Source organism: Schistocerca serialis, chromosome 5 (assembly GCF_023864345.2).
Source record: "Schistocerca serialis cubense isolate TAMUIC-IGC-003099 chromosome 5, iqSchSeri2.2, whole genome shotgun sequence".
Classification (NCBI taxonomy): domain Eukaryota; kingdom Metazoa; phylum Arthropoda; class Insecta; order Orthoptera; family Acrididae; genus Schistocerca; species Schistocerca serialis.
The window spans coordinates 586,448,939-586,475,945 of NC_064642.1; the positions used below are offsets into that span (position 1 = coordinate 586,448,939).

A 27,007-nucleotide genomic window follows, 5' to 3' on the forward strand; every position below is an offset into this window, starting at 1 on the left:
GTAAAAACCCGCATGATATGGATAGTATCGGCCCATCAACCTCGCTAACGCTCTTTGTAATCTGCTGAAACGTATGGTATGTCGGCGGTTGGGTCGAGTCCTGGAGTCACGTCGCTTGCTGGCTCCATGTCAGGGCGGCTTCCGCCAGGGTCGCTCTACGACTTATAATCTTGTCTCCATCGAGTCTGGCATCCGAACAACCTTTTCCAGGCGGCAACACCTGATTGCCGTCTTTTTTGTCTTACGTAAAGCATACGACACGACTTGGTGACATTATATCCTTGCCAAATTGTATGTGTAGGGTCTCCAGGGACCACTCCCGATTTTTATCCAAAACTTCCTGTCGCTCCGCACTTTCTGTGTCCAAGATGGTGACTCCCATAGTTCCATGCAATTTCCAGGGGAATGAAGTCCCTCAGGGCTCTGTATTGAGTGTCTATTTTTAGTGGCCTTTAACGGTCTAGCAGCAGCTGCCGGGCCTTCCGTCTCACCTTCTCTGAATGCAGACGGCTTCTGCATTTCGTATTGCTGCTCCTGTACTGTTGTTGCTTAGCGGCGCCTCCAGGGAGCCATCCACAAGGCGCAGTTATGGGCTCTAGCCCACAAGTCGTGTGTCATGGACCTCTGTCTGATGGTCACGTAGGCTTTGCATATGTTCATGGAGGACATATTGACCAGCATTCCTTGCCAGTTGGATGCAATGTTTTCACTGCAGAGCCGGCGGCCATATCTTGTGCTCTTGAGTACATCCACTCATGCCCTGGCGAGTCATTTTCTCTGTGTACTGACTCATTGAGCAGCCTACCTCTGGTAGCGTCCATTCAGGAGTCCATCTATGCCCTGGAAAAGTCCCGCCGTTCCATGGTGTTTGCGTGGACCCCAGAACAGGTCGGAATCCCCGGCAACGATCTTGCCGACAGGCTGGCCAAACAGGCGACGCGGAAACCGCTTCTGGGGATAGGCTCCTCCGAAGCTAACCTGCGTTCTGTCTTATACCGCAGGGTAAGACAGGTAATATTTTTACAGATTAATATTTATATATATAGTTTCATATACTTTACGTCGTACTGATAGGTTTGCATCGATGTTATAACTGTGGAGAGGCAGGACTGGGAGTTGTGGGGGTGAATTTTTTTCAAAAATGAACGCTTGATTCAAATTTATCAGAAAATAACAAAAATTAAATGGACCCTTAAAAAACTTACATGCTCTTTGTAGCTGAATGAAATGGGGCTAGTATAGTAACCTTACTTTCACTCTTCTTAATTACTCTTTTATGACAAATATAAATTACAATCTAACAATCTGTAATGAATATTCTCAAAATTTACAAATGTACTGATTTCGAATAACAAACACTCTGATCTATAACTCAGCACCTGAAGCGCGTCACTATGGTATCCACAGTGGTGCTTGTTTGCTCCAGGTTACATCTGTCCATTATTGTTAAATAGTTGGTTACACGTACTTGCATTTATTGTTTCACTTCCTAACATATTTTTCCAACAATATTCAACTCATTGTTGCCATTGTTGTCATCTACAGTGAAGCAGTGCTCATATAGTCGTTTTTTTGTTCACACACAGAAGTGAAATTATGGGCAGGCCGGTGTAATTAACGCCAAAGAAGAAAGCTTGCTTATGAGACAGATGGTCTCGACACAAGAGAGATACCCTCTAAGATAGGTTTTAAGCAGCTACAGTTTCGATGTATACGGAGAAAGGGGATGTTGATCGTGAGAAAGGAAGAAGTGGAGAAAGGGCATCTACTGTCAAGCAAGATATAATATTGAAAAGACTTTCTTTCATGGGTCGACGTTTCTCACCAACTGAACTAAAGGGAGCCTGGGAAGAAATTTCTGACTACTCAGTTACCAGTGGAACTGTTAGAAACATCGGACAACAGCGGCTGCAGTGGACAAAAGCAAATGTGACACTGACTCCAGAGATGTGGTACAGAGTAATAACTTCAGATGAGTCTAAATTTAATCTGCATGTCTCCGATGCAAAAGTGTTGATGCGTCGTGGGTTAGGTGAAGAATTTTGTCTTCGTGTATACTGCAAACAGGCAAGCATCTAGCTGGATGGATGGTATGGAGATGCATTTCTACCCACGTAGTAGGTCGTCTGGACCTCAAAAATGGAACAGTCCAAGCAAATGTACACATCAGCGTCCTTGAAAGGAAGAGACCAGTTTCGAGACCTTTCCAGGTTGATTCTGCACTTTGCCACAGACGTTTTGAAGGTAAGTCGTGTGGTCGTTGTTCCCATCAAGCATGAAACAGATGTTACACATTGCAGTATTTCTGATAAAAAAAATTGTTAGGAGAAATGGAGTTCAGATGTTAGATTGGCCGACAAAATGTTCAAACGTTAGATTGGCCTGGAAATAGTACCGATCTCAGTCGTGTTGAGAACTGTTGGAAAGTTATGGGAAATTCTGTTGCAGAAAGGAAGCCACGGAATAGACAGGAATTGTTGAAGGCTCTTGTGGATGCGTAGTTCTTACGTCTTGCTTCACAAGCCGTGTGTTTTTTTAGTGATACAGGAGCGAGTACCAGATGCGGCCGAAGTCCCACTCATTTACCCTTTAAGACTGCACGATACAAAGCTGTACGCCTCACCTGGGCCCGTCAACACCGACTTTGGACCGTTGATGACTGTAAACATGTTGCCTCGTCGCACAAGTCTCATTTCAGATTGTATTGAGCGGATGGACGTGTACGGGTATGGGGACAACCTCATGAATCCATGGACCTTCATGTCAGCAAGGAGCCGTTCAAGCTGACGGAGGCTCTGTAATGGTGTGGGACGTATGCAGTTGGAGTGATGTGGTCCCCTGATACGTCTAGTTACGACTCTGACAGGTAGCACGTACGTAACCATCCTGTCTGATTACCTGCATCCATCCATGTGTATTGTGCATCCGACGGACTGTCGCAATTCGAGCATGACAGTGCGACACCCCACATGTCCAGATTTGCTACAGAGTGGCTCCAGGAAGACTCTTCTGAGTTTAAGCACTTCCGCTGGCCACCAAACTCCCCAGACAAGAACATTATTGACGAATATCTGGGGTGCCGTGGAACGTGCTGTTCAGAAGAGATCTCGACCACCTCGTACTCTTACGGGTTTATGGAAATTGCTGCAGGATTCATGGTGTCACTTCTCTCCAACACTACTTCAGATATTAATCGAATCCGTGACACGTCGTGTCCCGGTCATTTTGCGTGCTAGCGGGCATCCTACACGATATTAGGCAGGTGTACCAGTTTCTGTGGCTCTTCAATGTATCTTGTTAGAAAAGCAATGGGATAAAAAGATATTGTCTGGACGAAAAGCGTGGCTTATCATAATTGCAAAAGGGACTTATTATAGAGGAAAGAAGAAGTTTATTATCCTGGACGACGACATGTAAGTATGCCACGCATATCATATTAAAATACGCAACGTCCACATCAACATGGCTACAGTCCAGCTGCGTTCCACATTATTTTGTAATGTGCAATTTCTAGATGATTCTTTTGGTCATGTTATTGACATTACAATTTAACTACGGTGTAGAGAACTTTCATTTTTATTGACTACTTTACAACCCATCATCATAAAGTTATATTGGTTTTTAGTCGAAGCTTGGTATTAAAACACGAAGTCGCTTCACATACGTCCTTTCCAGCTATTGCAGTAAAGAAATGTATTTATCTGTTTGCATGGTTTCATTTATATTAATATCAATGTTGTTTGCTTTATAATTAGTAATGTGGATTCTTGAGTGAGTATGAATGATTTTGTAACTATTTTTGTTTGTTTTTTAAAATGAAGAAACTGCATTAAAGTTGCTTGTGCAGTTTCTTCATTTTACAAAATGAAAGCGTACAGTAGCGGTTGCCGTATAAGAAGAACTCTTCCAATTATTGTGATGATATGCTACAATGTGATTTAGTGCTGCAGTATATCACCAAATTAGCAATACCTATGTCAACATCCCAATTACATACATAGTTTTCTGTGTTTCTAATTGCAAGTTATCAGTTAGTGCATGTAAAAACTAAAAACTAAATATGCCCTGTCGGAACAGGAATCGGAAGTCCCAACGATGCTGATCAACCACAGCTTCGTCCTCGCCCTATAAGCGACACTGGATGCGGATATGAAGTGGCAAAGGGTCAGTACACCCTTCTCCTGGACGTCGTCAGTTTACGAGACCGGAGACGCTACTTCTCAAGCAAGTAGCTCCTCAATTGGCCACACCGGGGCTGAGTGAACCCCACTTATCAACTGCGCTCCGTATACCGGACGGTCACCCATCCTTGCGTGCATCTAAAAGTAAAATATTATCATCGTGTGTACTTAAAATATTGTTATGACACGGTATTAGGGAGTCCAATGCAGTCACGATCACATTTCTTAAATTCAAATGGCTACAAGCACTATGGGACTTAACGTCTGAGATCGTCAGTCCCCTAGACTTAGAACTACTTAAACCTAACTAACCTAAGGACATCACACACATCCATGCCCGAGGCAGGATTCGAACCTGCGACCGTAGCAGCATCACATTTCTTAATTAAGCAGGACAATTAAATAGAAAATCCCGACTGCTAACTTGTAAATGAAATATTTAAATGCGACCTACGAAGTGAAAACCTGTACTAAGAGCGTCGAGTACAAACACAAGAACATATGTATAAAGGAATATGTGAAATACGTTTGATAGCCGCCTAAAAAACGTCCAGTTTCAAAAAAAGGATTTTTTGTTATCTATAGGATTAAGCAGTGGTAGTCAACCTCGTATCTTCCGTCAACTAATTGACGTTCCTGCTTTCGTGGTGGACGTTCTGTGGTATGAATTTTAAAAACATTTTTATTATGTTTTCATAAAATTTTGACATAAAGTATTTGGTAAGCAAGTATTACTATTTTCTTAAACTTGCTGCATCTCTGAGCTATAAATTTTATAAAGTAACTTCCATACTTTATGTATCACTGTTACTATGGAATCGATGGGCGATTATAGAACCTTACTCCAAAAGTGGGTGGTAGATAAAAAAGGTTTACTGTTCATGGGATAAAGCATAGCTAATGGTTGTTTTATATTAATATTTTAACGATGTTATGTCTGGTGTGTATTTCGAACACTTTCAAATTGTTCCTTCTCTGAAACTGCGCAGTGGTGAGAAATACAAAAGAAACATTCTGTTCTAAAAACCTTTATCTGGCTGGTACAACAACGAATTATTTCAGAAAGCAAACAATCTTGTTTGCAAAAAGGCGCTTTTGTCCCTTTTGAAACATTATCAGATCGTGTATTATTCTGGAAATAAGTTTTCATCAAAAAACGTGAGAGATAAGGCTGGACGTTAAACATACAAGAATTCGCAGACGTAGAAGAGCAGAAACAGGACCAAGCGTACAAACTGCACAAATGTTGTACCAACTGTGTCCACAGCTGTAGTTTCTGCATATATATGAAGATGCTGGTGTGTTTAAGGTCCGTGTTCTGTCTCGCACATTTTGTGACGAATGCTTATTGGCAGAATACTACAAAATCTGATAATATCCGAAGTGTGTGAAACGCATTATGAAATAATCACTATTTTGCAACGAGGACAGTTTACTTTCTGAGATTCTGTTCTAAGTTTCAACCAGCAATGTGGCCGACTGGCATTTCGAAGGTGTTTAAGTGTCGTATTTATATCGGCTGGAGATGAATTTCACATGAAATTATTTTGAATGTTATGAGCTCCACGATGATTTATAGTATTAAATGATCGTGTCGCACTGAGGGCCGGGAGTCCCCACCTGGAGAAGTCCGTCCGCCGAGTTACAAGTCCAGTCAGTTGACGCCACATAGGGCAACTTGCGTGTCGATGATGACAGAATGATGTTGAGGACAATAGAACATCCAGTCCTCGAGCGGAGAAAACTTCCACGCTGGCCGGGAATCGAACCCGGGCTTCTGCATAGCCGTCAGACGCGCTGGCTACTGAGCTTAGGGGGCGGTCACACTAATAACAATGATTAATGACTACCACCATAGCACACAGTTATTATGGAACGAGCACTTCGTTCGTCAGAAAATCATAAGGTTGCCGAAATGTAACAATTTCTTGATTTAAGAGGTATACTTGTCTACGTAACGTCAGACGCAAAATCTCGAAATGGCGATCATATAAACATTCCTCCCGCCGCCTGGCAGAAGCGTGGCGATCTGTAAGAGCGTGCCACACGGCATGCTGTGTACACCGTATTGGCAGTTGAATAAGCGCTGTTGCCTCGTTTATGTTAAAGCGGAAAGACCCGATCCGATAGCTCAAAGGCCTCGCACGCTGCCTCTCGACCCGCAGGCCGGTGGTAACAGACGCCGGTGTCTGGCTGGAGGCGGCGGAGGCCGCTCCGGCGACGCATGCGCGATGCGGCCGCGCGCCGCCAGAGGCGCTGCCGCCGCCGGCCGCTACAAGAACTCGACGGGCGGCCGGCGGCTGGCCAGTTCGCGGCCGACACAGCCGACGTCGCGAGTGCAGTGGAGTGGGGTTTAGTAGCCGCAGTGCGAGCGCCGGCTGCGGACGTCTCGTAGCTCCGGGCACCTCCGCGACGCTCTCCGAAGGGGCCCGCCGCCACGCTGGAGCTCTGTTTGCGTGTTACTGTGCTCGCCTTCTGTGTGTGATTCTGGACTCGTAAACCCGCTGGCGGACACGCCCACCGCTGGAATAACAGCGTCGCCGCCGCCTCCGGCCACGATCTCTTGTGATGACATGCGAGGAACAGCCACGTGAAGGTAAATCCAAACATCGAGAGCCTCACTTGACATTAAAGCACCTATCATACACGTGCAACTGTCGTTTCCAACCCGATAGATACAGTGCTGTTCCAGAAGCCAGTCTCCGACATGAAGAACATTTTTACACGATTGACAATATCTCCAAAATATCCGAACAGTGTCCAGAAGTATTACGTATTTCGAGCCTACTGCCGCGCACCATCTTGCTATCGAGAAATACTCGTAACTTCGCGTTCAGACCACGCCGGTGCTGAGTTCCGCAGCCTGGAAGTTAGGCAGCGCTTTTGGCACTTGTGCGAAGTGGCGTGCATACAGTTTCTTACCGCAAGGCACTGTGAGAAATGACACTAGCTTCTCGTTTTTCTCCGAAAACTGAATAAACTCGTTGCCGAGTCACGAAAAACTTGCGAAATGCGAAACTTCCCAAGGCAGTATGTGTTGTTGGATGAGTTTTAAAAGCACTAATTTAAAATCTGCTAGTGACAGTGTGGTTCAAAACGCTTACCGTTGCTTTAGTGTTTATTGTCAGCTGTCAGTAGCGTCTGAGATTATCTAGCTCTGTGAGGGGAAAGAATGCCACGCTTTCCGGGCTTCGTGTCATGGCTTAGTAACAGAGACAGTCTTTTTTCAGCTACACTGGAAAGCTCGTATTTACGACTTCTGTTGAATGCCTATTTTGCATTGTCTATAGAGCTAATCGATGCTTCCCGTACTAAACTAAAATCTCAGCGAGAATGCAGAAATCAGACTTCCCTATTCCTACGCCGTTAGCAGTATTACTTTAACATTCAGTCTTCTGAAGATCGCTTCTCTCGTACTGACTGCTAATCCCGGAACGTCGACGTATAAGTTTTCCTCGAGTGACTAGTTCTGGGTAGAAGTTTTGAGTTGATGCACTGTTCTGCAGTTCCCGCTCGATTCGGGATCAGCCCGATGTTATAGACAGTAATCGATCTGCTTCATTCAAGTCTCTATTACGCAGTCATGTGTGGCGTTTGATCGTACGTGTAGAGGAGGATTACTGTACGCTCCATTACCTCCCAGCCTTCCATCCCAGTGCTTTGTATCAAAGTCGGCCTTTTTCGCGGTTTCCAGTGGCTTGTAATCACGCTCTTCTGCAACACGCGTGACGAGTGACAGAGATGAAATGACATTCCTCCATTCATCGCTTATTTTGGAGAGAAGGAGAAAATGTACCACGGTTACCTTGTTGTAAAATCCACTGATACCGCCCAAGAACTATTCTTATTTTAGTAACTATTCTTATTTTAGTCGTTGAGTCAAACGACACTGACTATTCACACTATGATAAATCAGTTAACACGTTCAGAACTTAACAAGTGAGGTACTGGAAGGTATAATGACAAAAATTAATTTGTGGCTTCCCACAGTAGCTACTTCAGCACAAGACTTTCTCTGCAAATGTGAAACCCTGTGCGCTCGCTCTTTAAAATCTTTTGCTGTTTAAATAACAGAAACAGTCTTCAGAACTAACACATATGAAACTGATGAGCAAAACACAACGAATCCCTCTTTAATAGCCTTTTATGAAGTTCATGACGTGAAATGTACTGACTGAGGCGTCATTCGTAAACGACTTAATGCGTATTTTCACACTTTCTGCTTCTTACTTGCAGTTGAAACAAAGTAGTTGGTGAATAAACCTACAGCACTTGCTGGTATGTATTTACACCCACCTTCAGCGAAGATATCAGCACTGAGCGTCTAAAGCTGAAAGGTTTGTGAGAACAGCAGTAACAAAATCAAAGAGTCGTTTGCAGCGCATGTTCAGCAATTTTCGACGATTGGAGGAAAATTCCAGACGTCAGGACTGAGTTATGGTTTTTAATAGCACATCTCCTTCAAGTGTTTCACCTTAGCCGAAGCATTTTGTCTGTACTGTATTTGTCTCAGTAATAGGTCCCTATATTCGTATTTACTTTTATGTCACTCGACGGAACTACTTAAACCTAACTAACCTAAGAACATCACACACATCCATGCCCGGGGCAGGATTCGAACCTGCGAGCGTAGCGGTCGCGCGGTTCCAGACTGAAGCGCCTAGAATCGCTAGACCACACCGGCCGGCGATCCTAGAGGAAAATAAATGAATAAATACACTGTAAAAGAATACCGAGATGTGGTTACGTCGTCAAATCACATTCAACAGACGGTCAAGTAGTTGCCACGCTGTCCACAGGCAATCAACATACCGTTCCAGTTACTACGCTCGCTGTTAAATACCCTGCGAATATTTTTTTCAACTCGATAAATTTTTGAATAATTTGATGTTCAACGGTTCTGTCTCGTTGTAATCTCTCTTTGCACTCTACTTGCCACACTATCAGTCTTCGTACTTCGGTTTACATATTCTGTCGATGTTTGCCTTTACAAATATTCCCCTCTAAATCTCTTTCCACTACCAACTGTTATTCTGAATGTCTTAACAAATGTGCTCATGTTCTACCTATTCATCAGATAGGTCCTCCTCCACATCTTTCCTCGTGTATTCCTGCTACTACCTTTTCGTTGATAATGTTATCTAAACTTACATACAAATGAATTATTTCTGTTTCTGAGGGGAGAGTATTTAGTTGTTTATATTAAACATGCCAGTTCTCACTTACGGCTGCAAATTTCTTATTTTTTACGGGAGCACTTTAGTATATTCCCCAATTTCAAGCAAAAATCTGAAATGCAAATGTGCACACAGACATAAAGGCAACAGACACTTTAAACTTCAAGCGAGAGAGAATGATGTCCAGGTCATATAACAAACAACATACACGAAACCATACGAAAAGCGTGGCAGTAATTTGTGATTCAAAGCTCCTACTGTGACACTTGACAGTTGAGTTACAAATGTGGCTGATGGACCCTGTAAACAGTTATTTGCTGTATCTTACTGTAGTATCAAGTTCGTGCTAAACTAAAGAAATTTAAAAAACGGTAGAGAGAAACAGAGTGTGCGCCACATGGGACATACCAATTCGTACATATAAAAGGAAACATCCTGACTGACTGGCTCAACATCTCCCAGCGCAAACCGTTAAGGACTGAAACTTGAAATTTGACGACGATGTAGATCTTACACTATAGGCATGGTTAAAGAAGGAAGTTTTGTAAGTTTTACCGCTAAGGGGGTGAAATAGGAGATGAAATTTGAAAATGCATCGTTATTATGCCAATTTTCAAGCTACACATACGTAGATTGACACTTGGTTTCTCGATTAGAAATTTAAAAAAAAAAAATACGTTTCAGCATTTTCGGAAATTCGATCCCTATTGGGATGAAATAGTGAATGACACAGTTTAAAAAAAATTCATTACTAAAGAACTTCTAAAGCATTTTAGAGCTACATGTACGAAGATAGGTGTTTGATTTCTCGGTTGGAAATAAAAAAAAGTACATGTTTCAGTGGTTTTGGAAATTCACCCGATAAGGCGGTAAAACAGCGGATGAAAAGTTTTATGAAAATATTTCATTATGAGGCCTTTTTAAAGCTAAATTTATGAAAATTGTTATTTGGCTTCTCGGATGGAAATGAATAAATGCTTGTTAGGGAATGAAAGTTTCTGTGGAAATATCACCACAAGAACTGAAAAGGTACGATTAACAAAAAACTCCAACAACAGCTACAAGTATCGCATTTCCGTCAAAAGTTCATTCGGAAAAGACTATGTTTCTATGGCCTTCATTAGCACGGAGGGCTTACAATGTTTGTGTACTAAATCGAAGATAGCGATTTCACAGTCACTATGAGAAATCGGCTTTATCAGAGTTGCATAGAAAAAGAAACTTCTCTTCAGCACAATTTGTCAGTAGGCCTAATATGTGTACGAGAAATTTGTTTTGTTGTGGTACTGAGCAAATGCGAGCGAAGCAGCGGGCTCTGAGCCAGTACTAATTATTTCTTTCGAAGTAAATGGAGAAAAGGGTAATCGTCGCACCTGTACTATTCTGACACGCCGTCTGTTAAGCTGCATACCACCTTGCTCTAGAGGTCGTTAATTAGGGGAGCTCGTCTTAATAGGTTTACTGCCACGTGCGAAGTGTTCGCTCGTCGCCCCGCGCAACGCAGAAACAATCGCCTCGCTTTGCGGTAGTGCGGCTTAGCGCGGTGCCACGTGTGCGCGTGTGTGTTTGTGTTTCATGTACGTAGCAGGCGGCAGTTCCCACACGGCGCCGGTGCGACGGGGGCAGGCATGCGCGGCGCGACCTTGCGGTCGACTCGCCTAATTTAGCCCGCCGCGGCCACTGGATCAGATAATGAGCAGATCGCCGCCGGCTGCCGAAGCTGCTGCTGCTGCTGGTGCCGCCACCGCTGCGCAAACAGCCGCGATCGGCGGCTGCAGCGCACGCCGCGCTAATTCCGGGGTCCGGCCAGCCAGGTTCTCTGCAGGCCGTTCGCTCGCGAGGCCAGAGCGCCAGCCCCCACCGGCTGCGCCAACGAAAGCCTATGCCAGCCAGCGGCAGTGCCGCAGACACGATTTTTGACGCTACAAACCCGTACGTCTACACTACCTGATTGTACGTAGACCTCAATAATATGAAGCGTGTCCACCCTTCACTTGAACTCTGCTGGACACAATTTCATTGAGATATCTGAATAATTGTGGAGTCGAAACCTGAGAAGATACATTGCTGGAAAAAAATACACTACTGGCCATTAAAATAGCTGCACCAAGAAGAAATGCAGATGATAAACGGGTATTCATTGGACCAATATATTATATTATAACTGACATGTGATTACATTTTCACGCAATTTGGGTGCATAGATCCTGAGAAATCAGTACCCAGAACAACCACCTCTGGCCGTAATAACGGCCCTGATACGCCTGGGCGTTTAGTCCAATAGAGATTGGATGGGGTATGCAGGTACAGCTGCCCATGCAGCTTCAACACGATACCACAGTTCATCAAGAGTAGTGACTGGCATATTGTGACGAACCAGTTGCTCGGCCACCATTGACCAGACGTTTTCAATTGGTGAGAGATCTGGAGAATGTGCTGGCCAGGGTAGCAGTCGAACATTTTCTGTGTCCGGAAAGGCCCGTACAGGACCTGCAACATGCGGGCATACATTATCCTGCTGAAATGTAGGGTTTCACAGGGATCGAATGAAGGGTAGAGCCACGTGTCGTAACACATCTGAAATGTAATGTCCACTGTTCAAAGTGCCGTTAGTGTGAACAAGAGGTGACCGAGACGTGTAACCAGTGACACCCCATACTATCACGCCGGGTGATACGCCAGTATGGCGATGGCGAATACACGCTTCCAATGTGCGTTCACCTCAATGTCGCCAAACACGGATGCGACCATCATGATGCTGTAAACAGAACCTGGATTGATCCGAAAAAATGATGTTTTGCCATTCGTGCAGCCAGGTTCGTCGTTGAGTACACCATCGCAGGGGCTCCTGTCTGTGATGCAGCGTCAAGGGTAACCGCAGCCATGGTCTCCGAGCTGATAGTCCATGCTGCTGCAAACGTCGTCGAACTGTTCGTGCAGATGGTTGTTGTCTTACAAACGTCCCCATCTGTTGACTCAGAGATCGAGACTTGGCTCCACGGTCCGTTACAGCCACGCGGATAAGAAGCCTGTCATCTCGGCTGCTAGTGATACGAGGCCGTTGGGATCCAGCACGGCGTTCCGTATTACCCTCCTAAACCCACCGATTCCATATTCTGCAGTCATTGGATATCGACCAACGCGAGCAGCAATTTCGCGATACGATAAACCGCAATCGTGATATGCTACAATCCGACCTTTATCAAAGTCGGAAACGTGATTTCTCCCCCTTACACGAGGCATCACAACAACGTTTCACTAGGCAACGCCGGTCAGCTGCTGTTTGTGTATGGAAAATCGGTTGGAAACTTTCCTCATGTCAGCACGTTGTAGGTGTCGCCACCGGCGCCATCCTTGTGTGAATGCTCTGAAAAGCTAATCGTTTGCATATCACAGAATTTTCTTCCTGTCGGTTAAATTTCCCGTCTGTAGCACGTCATTTTCGTGGTGTAGCAATTTTAATAGCCAGTAGTGTATACCCCTTTAGAGGTTTTCATTTCACTCGAGATTTATTGTTGCAACACTGCAAATGGAGTACATGAAATGATTCCATTTGCAGATAAATATCACAGGCGGTTCTGAGGTAACAGGTATCGACCCGTGCTGAAACAGTCAAATTAGTACGTGGTGTAGCCCCGACGGGCGATAGTACAGGTGCAGACTCCGGAATCTAGTCCGTCGTACAGGTGGCGAATGCTGTCCCAGGATACTTCTTTGCACAGCTGCTCGACCTGTTCACGTAGTTCTGGAAGACTTGTTGGCTGACGAGTCGCACTAGCCACTTCTCATCCCATCATATGCCAAAAGTGCTCATTCAGAGTCAAGTCTAAAAGGAGAAGTTGCTGCACATCTTGCAGAGCACATTGAGTTACACAGGCAGTGTGTACGAGCGTTATCCTGTTGAAACAACACATCACCTTCATGTTGCAAGAACAGCAAAAGAACACATCTAACAACATTCTGCACGCATCGAGCGCAGGTAAGCATCCCCTTCAGGAACACCAAAGGTGAACGAGAGTTGTAGCTTATGGCGCCCCAGACAATAATGCCTGCGATGGAGCCAGTGGTCTTGGACGAACCTCTCTACGAGACAACGCTCACCGCTTATACGTCACACACGTGAACGACCATTACTTGCGTACAGGCAGAATTTGCTTTCATTGATGTAGACCGCGACGTGCCATTCCATCTTCGAAGTGACCCTCTGCGCTTAGATGCTGTGGAGTGAGTGGAAGACGTGCAGAGATGCGCGTGCCTGTATTCCCACTGCTAACGACTGGTTCGCAACAGTTCGTGTTGAGACGTCTGGACTCACACGCCCTCTTATCTTTGCTGTGGTAGCTGCACGATTTTCAGTCGCTGCTGCCCTTACAGTCGGACGATACTGGCGGGCGTCTGTTCTGAGCGGACGTCTACGGATGTGGGAATGTTCACGTGACCGCTGAAGCCAGCATCGTTGTACAACTGAGGCAGCACGTGCAACTTGTGATGCAATTCTCCAAAAGAACCACCCAGCCACTGGGAAGTTCACAACTTGGCACCTTTCAGGAAGCACGAGTGGAACTTCCTGGCAGATTAAAACTGTGTGCCGGACCGAGACCCGAACTCGGGTTCTTTGCCTTTCGCGCACAAGTTGGTAGAGCACTTGCCCGTGAAAGGCAAAGATCCCTAGTTCGAGTCTCGGTCCGGCACACAGTTTTAATCTGCCAGGAAGTTTCATATCGGCGCACACTCCGCTGCAGAGTGAAAATCTCATTCTAGAAACATGCCCCAGGCTATGGCTAAGCCATGTCTCTGCAACATCCTTTCTTTCAGGAGTGCTAGTTCTGCAAGGTTCGCAGGAGAGCTTCTGTTAAGTTTGGAAGGTAGGAGACGAGGTACTGGCAGAAGTAAAGCTGTGAGGACGGGGCTGAGTCGTGCTTGGGTAGCTCAGTTGGTAGAGAACTTGCCCGAGAAATGCAAAGGTCCCGAGTTCGAGTCTCGGTCCGGCACACAGTTTTAATCTGCCAGGAAGTTTCATATCAGCGGACACTTTGCTGCAGAGTGAAAATCTCATTCTAGAAACATGCCCCAGGCTATGGCTAAGCCATTTCTCCGCAACATCCTTTCTTTCAGGAGTGCTAGTTCTGCAAGGTTCGCAGGAGAGCTTCTGTTAAGTTTGGAAGGTAGGAGACGAGGTACTGGCAGAAGTAAAGCTGTGAGGACGGGGCCTGAGTCGTGCTTGGGTAGCTCAGTTGGTAGAGAACTTGCCCGAGAAATGCAAAGTTCCCGAGTTCGAGTCTCGGTCCGGCACACAGTTTTAATCTGCCAGGAAGTTTCATATCAGCGGACACTTTGCTGCAGAGTGAAACTCTCATTCTGGAAGCACGAGTGGGTTTCCGGGGTGTGGTTACCTGCTTGCTTCATACATTGGCACCACACTGAGCCTTCTGGCTGTGAGCATTCCGTATTGAGGGGTAGACACAGATTGCGCTCTGGTAGCTATTTCACTACGCTGCCTGTCAGTATATCCACGATTCCCCAGGTGGCATAAGCCGTCATCGGATCAAAATCAACGTCGTCATTCCAGGTGCACTAACTTTTTCTGGCAATGTTTATGACACTGTGGTCTGCACGAAGTGCACGTTTTGGCTCATCTCAGAGGTGATCCATTGCGATCAGGTCGGGACTTGGCAGGCCAGTCCATTTTATGAATGTTACTGTCCAAAACCCACTGATGGAGGGTGGATTGTGATGCTGGCAAAATTATCGTCTTCGAACTGTTTCCTGCTGCATGCAGTACATAATGCTGTAAAACGTATTCATGTCCTTCCACATTTACCGTTTTCTTAAGCGCAGTAGAAGGGCCAGCGAGTGTGAGACCCAACTCGCCTTATTTGTTCATGAGACCCAGAAAATATTAGATACAGGCTCCCAGGTAGATGCTATTTTTCTTGACTTCCGGAAGGCGTTCGATACAGTTCCGCACTGTCGCCTGATAAACAAAGTAAGAGCCTACGGAATATCAGACCAGCTGTGTGGCTGGATTGAAGAGTTTTTAGCAAACAGAACACAGCATGTTGTTATCAATGGAGAGACGTCTACAGACGTTAAAGTAACCTCTGGCGTGCCACAGGGGAGTGTTATGGGACCATTGCTTTTCACAATATATATAAATGACTTGGTAGATAGTGTCGGAAGTTCCATGCGGCTTTTCGCGGACGATGCTGTAGTATACAGAGAAGTTGCTGCATTAGAAAATTGTAGCGAAATACAGGAAGATCTGCAGCGGATAGGCACTTGGTGCAGGGAGTGGCAACTGACCCTTAACATAGACAAATGTAATGTATTGCGAATACATAGAAAGAAGGATCCCTTATTGTATGATTATATGATAGCGGAACAAACACTGGTAGCAGTTACTTCTGTAAAATATCTGGGAGTATGCGTACGGAACGATTTGAAGTGGAATGATCATATAAAACTAATTGTTGGTAAGGCGGGTACCAGGTTGAGATTCATTGGGAGAGTGCTTACAAAATGTAGTCCATCAACAAAGGAGGTGGCTTACAAAACACTCGTTCGACCTATACTTGAGTATTGCTCATCAGTGTGGGATCCGTACCAGGTTGGGTTGACGGAGGAGATAGAGAAGATCCAAAGAAGAGCGGCGCGTTTCGTCACTGGGTTATTTGGTAACCGTGATAGCGTTACGGAGATGTTTAATAAACTCAAGTGGCAGACTCTGCAAGAGAGGCGCTCTGCATCGCGGTGTAGCTTGCTCGCCAGGTTTCGAGAGGGTGCGTTTCTGGATGAGGTATCGAATATATTGCTTCCCCCTACTTATACTTCCCGAGGAGATCACGAATGTAAAATTAGAGAGATTAGAGCGCGCACGGAGGCTTTCAGACAGTCGTTCTTCCCGCGAACCATACGCGACTGGAACAGGAAAGGGAGGTAATGACAGTGGCACGTAAAGTGCCCTCCGCCACACACCGTTGGGTGGCTTGCGGAGTATCGATGTAGATGTAGATGTAGATCATTAAGGAAGCCTCTATATCGTAACGTCACTTCCTCCAGGCTTCACTATTGGTACTGTGGTATCATAGATCGGTATCAACTTCAAGGGGGTCTTACAATTGGCAACGGAAACGCACGTTTCCGACGGAACCTGACAGTGATTGCGCGGACCCGGCAGATTGGGAGATGTACGTTCGATGAACCATGCCTTCATCGGCTCCCTCTGCCGCTGGGACGTATGGTGGCCGGCGGCAGTTACGCAACCCAGCCTTTGACAGTCTTCAGTCATCCTTCGAGAGTTCGCTCGAGATTTTTACCGGGGGCCTCACACTGCAGGGATCTCTTTTGCTTCACCGTAATAGCTGGACTTTATCGCTGTTTATTCTGTAGTAAATGTTCTTCGCGAATCTTGGAGACAGCTGCAAATTTAAGTAAAACTTCTGTTTACTGTATTCATGTTTCCGCTAAGCAGATCTACTCCTGTCCAGCTTTCCCGCGACGACAGCTCCTGCATCACTGTGTAACCCACTTCTCCTTACCGCTGTGTACGAAGTAGTACACAACAGGCCCTGCAGAAGATGGCAGGTAACGTTCTCCGGGCATTAGCCATCGGATTGCCACAGGGTATAGAGCGATTCATCGCTCCAAATCTTTCGATTCCAGTCGTCCAGTGTCGAGTTGCAACGCTCCACTCCAAAAACTGACTACAGAAATGTTGTCGCTTATGAGAAGGTGCTACTCCCTACACACAGTCATTGTACTAAGTTTGTTTTTGGTAGCACTTTGGAACTGACGAGAGATTCCCTCCACCGATTTCATACGAACTCTCACGGCCATGTCCGCAATGCTCGGCGATGCCTGTCCATTACATGAGATATGCCTGGTCTTTGTTTAGCTGTAGTGATCCCTTCGTGTTCCCACTTCGCAGATTCATCACTAACAGTGACTTGATTGATTTATTACGCAGGTGACGTCCAGTGACTTGAACACGTTAAGTGTCACTCAGCTCTGCTGGCCGACCAATTCTGCCGTTATTGCTTCACCGCTGATGACAAAATACTCCTGCTTCCTGCGACACTCGCTGGTTCATGACTCGTGACATGTACGAAGGCGTGCTGAAAAGTGACGCCTTCGAATTTTTTGTATAAAAACATTTAAAGCTCTTTAAATAAAACAAACTTTATTTTCTACCCCTATATTCTTCATGTCTACACATTCATTGCTCAACATAGTCACCCTGGCGACGAACACATTTCTCCCGACAAGAGACCACTTTGTTGATACAGGCACTGTTTCATTCGGTTTATACAGTCACAATCACAGCCCCGCTTACACCGCTTCATCACTGTCAAAGTGAAACCCTCGATGGTGTTCTTTAACACTTTCGTGGCCACTTGTTGGCAAATTACCTATTGGCTTCTGTCTCGGGTTCTTTGGCCGACGTTCGTCTAATGATTTTACTGACGTTTCGCCAGCACGAGTGGCTGGCATTGTCAAAGTTTCACCCTCCAGTGCTGTTGGTGGACTAGAGCTGAGCTCGCGGCCGCAAACTATATGTACCTGGCGCGCCAACGTTCGTGAGCTTCTCCGCGGTCATTTCTTTATGTTTGGAAACAGAAGAAAATCTTTTTGTGTAAACATCCTTCAGCCAGGAGGCCTGGTGCTCCGGCCGTTCACTATTGTAAGAAAGTGAAACATTTATTGTGTAGCTATCAGCTTCGGCCCTTCAGTGCACCATCTTCAGGCCTTAGTTGATTCCGAAGGGGATAACATGATTCATGTATACGATGCGTCAGTGATTAACAACTGGTTTACGCAGACTACATGTAACTGGGATGTCGTCTCTCCAACCATCAACTGAGTTGACATCATGTTAATACATTCTAACATCGGTAAGTTCAAGGAGCAAGAGTGTTCACAAGTTTCTTCAGAAATGCCATATCCAACTGAAGCACCTCATTCGTGATTCAGTCTCGTAGATCCGTCAGATTGCAGGGATGCTGACTGCTGCGTTTCAGCCACTGTCCCAATCACTCCCAGAAATTTTCAGTGATCTTCAGCTTACGTAATGTAGCGGTTCAGTCGAGATGCGATTGGGCTCGTATCGTGACAGCCAAACAAGGAACGTAATCTTGGAGTTTTTTGAAAACGACAGTTCTCATCTGGGAAGTGGTCCACTGCTTAGATACTTGAGATTCTAGTTATAAAGTTGTTTAACAAAAGAAGATACCTGACCTCCAGAAAAGTTGAGATAAATGTCATGGATCAGGTTCTGTGATAAATTAGGTAGTCCAGGCGGTGGAACGAAGAAACACCCCCAAAGAATTACAGAACCAACTTCGGCTGGAACTGTACCCTCCACCTACTGCGGATTACATGGATCGCTGGACCTTCGGTGCACTCAATTTTCTTCATTTGAAAAGAGGCAAAATCGCGATCGTCGGACCCCATTGCTCTCTTCCAGACAGCTACTGTCAAATATCTGTATAGCTTTACCAGCTGAACATGTGCAGCTTTATGAGTCACTGTGACCGATGGCCTTCTGTGAGGTAACTGTCATCTAATCTTCATTACTTGCAGTTCCCTTTGCAATATTCGCTAGGAAACTGGTTAAGATGGACCTGCAATCATGGGCAGCAGTAATTTCTATCGTGTTTGGAATCGATTGTCATTGAAAAGCTATGCACTTTTACACCCATAGTTCTTAGACCCTTAACACATCTTGTGAGTGGTACACTACTGATAATAGGGACGTACGTTGGACAGTCCGCGCTGATACACCAATAAATTCTTACTCGTTCACAATGGACCCAGACGCATGAAATTTCCAGTATGACACATTTACAGAGCCATGTCAATAGTAATAATAACGCGATTTATTTTATTAAACAATCTCGCGTTTGACGACACTTCACATCATTTAGTCACGCGGTCTATGGGGGCCTTGCCACGGTTCGCGCGGCTCTCCCCGTCGGAGGTTCGAGTCCTCCCTCGGGCATGGGTGCGTGTATTGTCTTTAACATTAAGTTAGATTAAGTAGTGTGCAAGGCTAGGGACCGATGACCTCATCGGTTTGGTCCCAAAGCAACTTACCACCACCACATCATTTAAAACAATTTTCCGCTGTTCTCGAGCGCCTGAGCGATCTTCGGTGATGTCGATGCCCTTTTGTCGTGTTCGTTAGATTTCCCTCTCCTATCCTCTCTGTTCGTTTTAGGCGTGCCATCAGTGGCCACGTCCATTACAGATCTTCATAGTACTGACACTATCCAGTGTGACAGCACTCACTCGAGAGACATTATCTTAGAGATATCAAACTAGCAGAAAACAGTACTGAGGCTGCACGTCTTGACATTGACACAGAGAGCCGCCGAAAGCATTGCCGAGCTATCGTGATCCATGACCGGTCAACCGTCGTCCAGAACTGAGTGGATGGCTGGAACGGTGTGGAAGTCGTGTACATGGGTCTCGACGCCATTAAAAATGAGCACAAAAGGACTAATGCCATCGTAGCTGACTTGAAGAAGAAGAAGAAGGAGGAGGAGGAGGTGCTGAGGGCATACGAGCTCGGTGCTGTTTTCACACTAATGCGATATGCAAGAGTAGTACAGTTCTTCATAAGATTACGGATCACCTGATCCGGACGCCGCAACAGATAATTAGACATATTATTGCACATTAAGATTTTGTATCCTTCTACAGCGAAATACGATAACTGACTTCTTTAAGGGATCGTGTATCTCCACTAACAGCAAAAACTGTGTGCTCTTTGGTACCTTGATGCTCAGTATCTTGAGATTTTCAACACACTAGTGCACTTCCACCGTCTTATTGAGATGTCTATCATGACTTGTCAGTATACGTGATCTTTTACCACACATCTAACTTTCAGTAGTGGTTCCCATCCTCAAGCCTTGTGACGAGCGATTATCTGAGGTACACGAGGGAGGTGGGAGGTGGATTCCATCATCCACAGCGAAAATATAATATGCGGTACACTTGTGAAGCCCTTGGCCAGAACTGAACATGATGGACAACCAACTGAAGTGACATTCGCCGTACTGACAACAATGGTTTGCCTCCAACGCGGCAGCTACCTCTCAGTTGCTCGTGAATGTACTTTACTTTATTTCCATTATGTCTCTACGATGCTATTCTAAAAGGTTCACTCTTTACATGGTATGTCTGGTGCACAGTTTTGTGTTCATTTCTCAGGCCGTGTTCTGCCAAAAGCCCATTTCTTCTATTAATTATTCCTCAGCCAGTATGACAGTGGCACTAGTAATTAATAACTCTTGCATTTCGACAGCAAAATGTATGTATCATTCGATGGAAGCTACTCATATGTCCCTATAACGGCCAATGTCGGAGTCACAATTTCGTAGCTAAATTACTTATTAACGAAATATTGCTTTGTATTAGTGCTCGACGAACTACCTCGCAGCTGGGGTAATGAATGTCGTGGCACAGGTATAGCAGCAGCTAAAAATAAAGATTGGTTGACGATCGAAAGAACAATGTGACTGAAACTGAAAAAATCCTTATTATAGGAGAAAATACAATACACATTATTTGAAGATAGACGCTACGTCCTGCCTTGATTTCCTCTTCCTAGGTTGTCAGACGGCAGAACTAAATTTTAAAATTGTTAAGGTCTTCGTGGCAACTTGTTAATAAATTACCTGTTGGCTTCTGTTTTGCGTTCATCGGCCGACGATTATTTGATAATTTTTCTGACGTTTCGCGAGCGAGAGTGGCATCGTCAAATCTTCACCTTCCATGTTGTTGTTGTGGTTTTCAGTCCAGAGACTAGTTTGATGCAGCTCTCCATGCTACTCTATCCTGTGAAAGCTTCATCTCCCAGTACTTACTGCAACCGACATCCTTCTTAATTTGTTTAGTGTTCATCTCTTGGTCTCCCTCTACGATTTTTACCCTCCACGCTGCCCGCCAATACTAAATTGGTGATCCATTGATGCTTCAGAGTATGCCCCACCAGCCGATTCCTTCTTCTAGTCAAGTTGTGCCACAAATTTTTCTTCTCTACAATCCTATTCAATACCTCCTCATTAATTATGTGATCTACGCATCTAATCTTCAGCATTCTTCTGTAGCACCACATTCACCCTCTATTGCTATCATAATAAGAAAAATTGTTGGGGTACGTTCTCTGCTACTCAGTTCTCAATTGCTCCGTTCCTTAGTGGAACAGATAGTCGCCGGGAATGTGTACCCTTTGATGTGCATGTCGGCGGGCCCTTGAAGTCCAATCCTTCTTTATCCTTCTTTTCTGCCGGGAGTTTTGGTTCTGAAATGTGATAGGCTAACTCTGCAGTCACTTAAGTGCCTGAACTTGTCACGAAATTCTCCTAAATGACCTTTGTTAGCGAGAAATAGGTGGGGATGGCTTCATCTATTCATTCTCGTAACTTCGCCTTGCATTTGGAGAATATGTACTTACTAATTTTTGTGGAAGATAGGAATGAAAGTGTCATAGAAATATTCTCATTTCAAAGAAACCGAATGTGTTATCTAAGACGACATTTTATATTGTGTGCCTCAAGATGTTGGATGGTGCAAGTACGGTACCTGAGGACTTCCAATTGACGTAGTTAAAGAGAAAATGCGAAACAAAAAGATGAACTATATTTTTTATAAGGTAGAGTAAAATCAGCGTGGTTCTAAGCCTGTTCTAGTGAGACGTCTTCCTGAAATAAAATCTGGTTTCGAGCAGGTCTTGTACATTGTTTCAGCTCCTTCCAAACGTTCTAAAGGACTCGATAAATTACACATTACGGAGTTCCTACTTAGGTTCAAAACTTCTCACTTGTACCAGCCACATGATGAAAGAAATGTTGCTCCGGTGTTGATGGTCACTGAAGTTCTTTGACATCTAAATCCACATACATACTCAGCAAGTCTCCATATGATGAATGGCGGAGTGTAATTGTACCACTAATAGTCATACTTTTGTTGTTTCACTTGCATGTGGAGCGAGGGAAAAACGACTATCTGTATGCTTCCGTACGAGCCTTGATTTCCCTTGTTTCCCATGTCTTTAGGCGATATGTGTGTGTGTGTGTTGGCGGAAGTAGGATCGATTTGCAGTCTGTCGCCATTGTAGGTTCTGCAAACTTTTTCAGCGGAATTCCGCGAAAGGAAATTTTCTTCCCTCTCGGGATTCCCATTTGAGTTCACGGTGGATTTCAGTAGTACACGCTTGTTGATTCAACCTACCGGTAACGAATCTAGCAGCACGCCTCTGAACTGTTTACCGAGTGAAGTGGCACAGTGGGTAGCACATTCAAATCGGAAGGACTACGGTTCTAATCCGCAAACGGCCGTCTAGATGTAAGTTTTCCGTGAAATCCCAAAACTGCTTCTGGCAAACGATGGGACACTTCTTTGGAAAGGACATGGCCAGTTTCCTTCCCTTGTGCTCCGGCTCTAAGGACCTCGATGTCAACCAGACGTTAAACCTTAATCTTCTTTCTAAACTGCTTCGATATTTTTCTTTAATTCAGCCTGGACGTGATCCCATACCCAAGCAGTAGTCGAGAATGAGTCGCACGAGTGTTCGGTACGCGGTCTCCGTTATTGATGAGTTACACTTCCCTAGAACTCATCCAATCAGCAGGAGCCCACCATTAGTCTTCCCTATAACTGACCTTACTTGCTAAATTTATTTAACGTCGATTTTCAACGCTACGCCTAGTTACTTGATCGGCGTGACTGTGTCGACCAACACACCACTAATAGTGGGGATTCATTTCTCCTATTCATTTGCATTACCTCATATTTTTCTGCACTTAGAGAGTTGCCATTCATCACATCAAATGTAAATTATATTCAGGATATTCTCTTCCTTTCTACAGTCACTCAAAGACGAAACTTTCCCGTACACTGCAGCTCCGTTTGCATACAGTCGTTTGTTACTGTTCACCCCATCCTCAGATCGTTTATGAACGGTATATAAAGAACAAGCGCAATCCTATCAAACCTGCCTGGAGCAACTCTGACGTTATCTTTGTGTCCGATGATCACACGCCATCGAAGACAAAGTACTAGGTTGTATTACTTAAAAAGTCTTCGAGCCATTTAGATGTCTCAGAATCCATCCCGTATGCTGGGAACCTCTGCTAACATTCTGCAATGTGACACTGTCTCACAGGTCTGTTGGTTTTGGCAGTGTCTCGCAAGTCTATAGGTTTGAATAAAGTCCCAAGAAACTTCATTTGTAGTACTTCATTACAAATTTAGCAGAGGTTTCAAAAATCTCTAGCAGAAAGAGAACCAATTAGTCACTGTAAATACAAGTATTTAAATTCACAGTTAATTTACCGCATACACGCTTGCGTACGCAGACACGGCGCTTCATGCACAAACATGCATACATTACGTTATTTCACTGACGGGTGTGCTATATTGCTCTGAAACTGAGTGATTAATGGCCGCCTGTCGCTCGCATTTTACATGAATGCACAAACATTCGTGCCTCGCATAACGCCGATGGCATTTTGCCACATTAGCTGCAGCAATAACTCGCGTCAGCGTGCCAGACCTGGTGACAACAATTTCACCCGTAATCTCATAGTTATCTTTGCTATTTCTCTTGCTCTGATTCGAGCAGCAGTTACCAGCAGCAGACCAGCAGACCAAATACTATTGATTTAGGTAGACTCTCTATTGGAATGATAAATTGCGTTGCCTCTCTAAATTGTGCAATATAACGCGCTTGAAGAAACAATGGTTTAACGACTCACATCATATCGTAACAGCGTTCCGACGAAGGACGAACTTCTGAGAGCTACTTTCTGTTTCTAAAACTGGCACACAGAATACCACAAAAGATATGTAGCTGCGAAGAAACCCAACAGAATCATTTTGACGGATACCAGTAGTTTTTATGGATATACTGTTCAGGACAAGGTGATAAAACCTTATCCAATCTAAGCGTCGACACTCGTAGCGAAAGTGGAACACAACAGGTATTTTCCTCCCCTTTTCTACTGTCGGCTAATATCTTTCTTTAAGTTGGCCGTTGAGAGCCTCAGCTTTTCTGGTACCTTTGTTTGAGTTATTACTTGGAATCAAATTACAGACAGTTTATCAGTGTATTTGAGTAAGAAAGAAAGGGCGTTTGTTATTTCACGCTGTGTCGATTACGAGGCCATTAGAAACGCAACAAAAACTCGGGTCGTACAGATTTCATGAGAGAAGTCAGCCGTGCTCCTATCAAAGAAACCTGGTGTTTGTCTTAGTCAGTATAGGGAAACCACGGCAAAAACTGAATCTGGATAGCCAGACAGAAAAATGAACCACAGTTCTTGCGAATGACAAATAAGTGCGCTAACGTATGGTTTGGCCTAGACAAAGGAGAGAGGGAGAAATATACGATGTGGAGGACGAATCTTGAAGTGAAGCACAGTCCCAATGATTGCAAGTAAACGCAACTTCAAGCGTCCCCAATGTAGTATGTTCAGATCATTGTTCTGTTGAGAACGTCGTTCTTTGTGTTCTGTTTCAACGACCTGGAAGAAAAATTTAATAGCAGCCCCCGATTTTACGTCTTTTTGATGCAGTTATCATAATAAAGTCTTATCTGTGAAAAGCTGCACAAATATTTTCGGTCTCGACAAGATTTCGAAGTGGCGGCAAAACTGGCAAATTGCTTTAAATGTTCGGAAAACTGAAACTGTGTACCTTGTCTTCGTCTTCTGATTGGTCTGACACAGGCCGCCACGAATCTTACTCCTGTGCAAAGCTCTTAGAGTAGCACTTACGCCCGGCTTGTTAATTATCTGTTGTAGCACTTGCACGAAACGTTGTCAATTATTTGTTGTAGCACTTGCATCCAACGTTGCCAAATGTTTGTTGGATATATCCACCACAGTCTTTTCCATACTACAGTTCCATCAAGTATCACGGAAGCTATTCTCTGATGTCTATCACCCTATCCCTTCTTGTTGTCAGTGTTTTCCGAATGCTCCTTTCTTCGACGATTTTGCGAACATCTTTACTCGTAGCTAGTCCACATCCGAGAGAGGCGGCGTATTGGTTACAAAGTGGACTCGTATTCTGGAGCACGATGATCCAAATCGCCGTCTGGCCATTCAGACTTAGGTTTTCGACGATTTCGCTAAATCGTTCCACGTTTCGAACACAGTATTAGTAGTGTGATGCTTGGCATAGTCACATCGGTGAAATATTTGGCCGTAAATTTGTGTTTGTCTGCTTCTTGTGTCCTCTTTGCTTTGTCCGCAAAGTCCTATTTTCATTCCAAAGTAGCAGAATTCCTACAGTTCGTCTGCTCTGTATTTCCCAAAACTTCAGAAATCATATGACTACATCAATACATCAACCAGTCACAACTGAAATCAATCGACTTTTTTAAATACGTAGGGGTAGCCTGTCGTGGGGGATATGAAAAGGAATAATGGCATTGCTTCAGTCATAGGTAAATCCAGGCGGAGTATTCGACTCATCGATAGGATATGGGAAAATTGCAGGCGTTCAGCAAAGAGCGTGTGGCCCAGACGAGAAAATTGTGCAAATGCGTGGGAGCCGCACCACATGTGTTTTACGATGGATATTGATCATATACAAAGAAGGACGGCACACATAATCACAGGTTTGTTTGACCCACAAGAGAGCAATACAGAGTTGCTGAAGAATCTGAAGTGGCTGGTGGCAGAAAGGTGTCAACTATACAACGAAAGTCTACTTTTAAAGTTTGAGGAACCGATTTTTAGTAACGAATTTACGAATATAATATACAAACTCTCAAGTAACGATCCCATAGAGACAGTAAAGACAAGATTGAAGTAATTACAGCGCTCACAGGACCTTTTAAGCAGTCCTTCTTCCCACGCACTGTACGCGAATGGAAAAGTGATAAACCCTTATATGAGCTACAATGGGAAGTACCCGTTGCCCTATCCTTCCATGCACTTTGAAGTGGTTTTCAGGGTATGGTTGTAGATGTAGATGTACCCTACTTTATCAGTAATGGGTAGCAACCGAAGGCATCGCAGAGAGGCAGTCAAGAATTTACGGCAGCACCAACGTTTAAATACGGTGTCTAATTAATGAGAAGCTATACACATTTTAACCCAAGAATTCTTAAGTCGCATTAAGATGACGTAGAACGCACGGTGTATTTTCTTCGTATCAATAAACATGTAAATCCTATGTAAATTCTGGCATGTAAGCCGATCACCGACAAAGGCAACAATTACTGCCACTTTTTGTTCCTCCTTGTTCGGAAACGACTCTCTCCAACGTCGATACGGGCGGTAATTAGGTACGCTCTGTTTCGGTTAAAACTGCCCAGTCCGCAGCCGGTTTATTTTGAAGCGGACGAGGCAACGAAGTGATAGCTGTGTCGTCTGTGTAACGTATCAGGAAAATACAATGCTTACTACATGTGAACTGGAAGTTTTCTTCTAGGTACTCCTCCACCCTCTGTTGGCAATTGTTCCTGTCTCCTCACTTCGTTGTTTGCCGTTCTTCAGGCCAGATATACGATGCGCTAGCAACAGTCTGATTGATACTTTATTTTCACATTCTTTGTTTTTTCAGTAAAACGATATAGAAAGAAAAAAAATTTTTAATATTAAAATATGATGAATTTCATAGCAGAGCATAAAG

The 27,007-nt window shown here is 44.5% G+C and overlaps 1 protein-coding gene across 1 annotated transcript in view; it reads left to right on the forward strand.

Annotated features, from left to right (window-relative positions):
- Positions 1 to 6,508: 6,508 nt before the first annotated feature.
- The window catches only part of LOC126482124 (atrophin-1-like), a 412,049-nt gene continuing 391,550 nt past the window's right edge, over positions 6,509 to 27,007 (forward strand). Inside the window, exon 1 of the mRNA XM_050106100.1 lies at positions 6,509 to 6,777. The gene's annotated coding sequence lies outside the window, so the exon portion shown is untranslated. The remainder of the gene's footprint in view (positions 6,778 to 27,007) is intronic.